Here is a 3572-nt window from a genome sequence, read left to right as displayed (position 1 = left end):
TCACTGTAAGTCCAGGGATTGGACTCACCCCTTCCGCCCATGTACATATCTAATGGGCGTGGACAGTGTGTTCAACTTTTTCTCTCTTTATATGCATACTGAAAGAAAAATCGCCCATGTGTTCACAACTAAATGGACGCAAATAAAACTAACACTCTCCAAACTGGCGCTGAAGCTGAAAGATACCGCGCAGGTTGTCACGTTTTCAGCTGAGCATTTTCCACACAATTTTTATTCATTTTTTTTGAACAAACATATACATACAGACAAATATTTACAAGAACGAATAGAACACCAATATTAGACTATATTTTTAAGTCTTAGGATCCCCAAAACAATGATATCAAACAACCACTAATAATTAGATAGTATGACCAATAACACAAAGGGCACATACAGTTAGAGAAAGTTCTCTGCAGCAAAAATGTGATATCCCTCCAAACAGATTTGTTTGTTTCCTCATTGGGAATTAGCCAAGCAAATTTTAATTCATTAGGCATGTAATAGACCAATAAATTCAAATAGTAATTTCACTGAATGAATACATTTTAACATTCAAAGGTTATATTGGGGGTTTTCTATACTTGTAGTCAACAAATCCTGTGAAAAGACCAAAGTCAACAATGAATATAACTTATCAACCTATTTATCTTAATTTCTCTGTGACCAGATGTTTTAGGAAATGACAAATAATTTTTGGTCTGTTCTTCCATTAACTATCCACATTCACATTTCATACATGTTTCACACATATTTTTCACTAAATCTGGTTTACATCAAATTATTCTCATGTATAATTATCTGCCAAATTCATGTTTGTTTGTTTGTTTGTTTTTTACATTATAAGAAGTCCCAAAATTTTGTGATTTTTTTTTTTAGGTTGTTATCTTCTCGGGCAAGGTTTGACATATTTCTTTCATCTAAAGGTTAATAGTTAGGCTATGAGGGTTTTTTTTTCTTCCAAAGCAGGGCTATTTTGAAATTGGTAGAATAGCTTTGGTAAAACATTCACATTTAAAATATTAATTCTACCTATTAGAAACAGGCAGAGACATTTATCTATCAACAATCAACTGAATCTGCAGTTTCTTCCATTACTAGTCCATAATTAGCATGGGCAGAATTTTCCTTTTTTTGGAACAATTTGTATCTCCAAGTATGTGAATTCCTGTACCACATTAAACTGAAGAACCTGCTGCCCCACACCATCTCCACTAAAAGATGTTACGCTATGGGTGCAGCAATCAGCATAGTGTTCTCCACATCTTCTCCACATCTCCTCCACACTTTGACCTACAATCCAACTGCTGTAGGCAGAATCTGGATTCATCGCTGAACATAAAGTTCTGCCACATGTTCAGGTTCCACTGCAAGTGTTGCTGACAGCAGAGCAAACGGGCCTGACGGTAGAAGACAATTCAATTCAATTCAATTCAATTTTATTTATATAGTGTCAATTACAATCAAATCGTCTCAAGACGCTTTACAGAACCCATATGCCTGACCCCCAGAGCAAGCCCAAAGGCGACAGTGGCAAGGAAAACACCCTTTTAACAGGGAAGAAACCTCGAGCAGAACCCGGCTCTATATAGGGGGGACCCATCTGCCTGCTGGCCGGGCGGGTTGAGAGGGACAGAGGAGGGCAAGGGGGAGGGATGGGAGAAGAGGGAGGGGTGGGAAAGCAAGGAAAACACAACACACATTTGGATACATGCATGACAGGATATGTGAACCAAACAAAGTATAAGCTAACATTGAAAACTGACTCATAGTTTACTCTTATGATGTACGGCTCTGACATTAAACATACTCCAGACAGTCATGGAAGGCCATGGCAGCCCTATGAGACTGGAGATTGGCTGTGTGCAATTCTTTTCCAGATTGTCTGAGCAAACTTTGACAGCAAATCTGTAGAAGAATGCCCAGGTGCTGACAGGATGAGGGAATGGTCTTCTTGGAGTGCTGTCTTCTTAGGTCTCTGACATCTCCCATTATATGGAATTTGGTCTTTGGTTGATGTTGCAAAACACCCGCTGGAAGTTGCCCTACCACACAGGTCCTATCCAGATCAGTCAAGTGTAGCATACCGATTCTTGGAGCGGACACCAATTGACCACCACAGCAGGCCCATGCTCTTAGGTGATAGGCCTCACCTGATTGGCAGCACCTGTGAGTACCAGAAGCTCAAAACAAGAGTCAATAGCAACAGCAAAATAAGCTATTTGGCATTGGCAGAGGACATCTGACACTTTTTCATGAGCACAACCCACACACTTAGTTTTGCTGCTCATCACACAAACGCGTGTTCCTCACAAATGTGTCACCATTTAAAAGGGAAATAAACAGGCTTTTCAACAGTATAAGATTTACTGCCAAGAAGCATCGCTACAACAAGGAATTAATCAATAACTTAACTTTGATAATAGTTTAATTTTTGTACTATGTTTATGTAGTGAGAGGCCCAAATGATGTTTGTTTTGCAGATTATTACTATGGATGGGGCCCTAATCTATAGATCAGTTTTCTGACTAATTATCAGTCCAGAAAATGTTGCAAAGTACTAAGAGATATTTCTCACAATTCCAAGTCAAACATGGTAATTCCAAAAAGCAGCAAATCCTCACAATTGGATTCTAAAACCAATAAATATGTGAAGGTTAGGGTTTATAATAGAAATGTTCAGATTTTTCTGTTATTTAGTTTCTGAGCATCATTCTAAATATTATGATATTTTTTCCAGTATTAAAAGTTAAAAGTAGTTTTGCAGGCTTTGTCTTGTGACTGAGTTCTGTTTCTACTAATTTCAAAATTGAAATAGTGTATTTTGATACTCTACGTCAGCTTGCTTTGAGGTGCAAAACATTTTTTTCGCACTGCAAAGTTTGTATCTGTGCTTTAACATACAATGAAAAGTCATACTGAAGGAGGCCCCATCTTATAGAAAATCCGTGTTTCATGTGCTTATCCAATAATCCTCCAATCCTTAATCAGTAGAGCAATGCCCCACAGAGGGAGTTCTAATTAATTTCTATTGTTTGGAGTCTGGACACTCACTGCGGCCTCCCTTGGTATGCTCCACAGTGTTTGCCCTTTTTCCCTCTAATCCTGGACCCACTCTCTGGGAGAGTGATTCCCGGCCTTCTTCTCTCTCTCTAAATTCCTGCTTTTCTCAGGATCCGGAAACGTCTTCAAGGAAAAGCGGCACCGAACAGAGTGATGAGATTTAGAGTACATCCGGAAGGGGTATTAATGAGAAGGTTGTATAGAGGAGAGGCTGGAGGCAGGGAGGTGAGACCGAGGAGGTTTGTTCTGGTGTGTTGACTCCTGTGTTGCCTTGTGTGGCTAATCAAAGCATCACTGCACCCTCATTGTGTTGCTGCAGGAATGTGATCTATGTGAGGTGGAAGTAAGGCTCCTTTGATTGTCCAAAGGCTCAGTGGGACAGTAAAACCACTGAAATCCTGTACCTGTACCTTCCTTTAAGAAGTGATGTGAAGTCTAAAGCTCGTTCTCCTCTCTGTATACCACCATGATTTTCTTCTTTAACATGTTTTTTGCATTAAGCTTCTATC

The sequence above is a fragment of the Acanthochromis polyacanthus genome, chromosome 9 (genome assembly GCF_021347895.1).
Source record: "Acanthochromis polyacanthus isolate Apoly-LR-REF ecotype Palm Island chromosome 9, KAUST_Apoly_ChrSc, whole genome shotgun sequence".
NCBI lineage: Eukaryota > Metazoa > Chordata > Actinopteri > Pomacentridae > Acanthochromis > Acanthochromis polyacanthus.
This window is presented reverse-complemented; position numbering follows the sequence as displayed.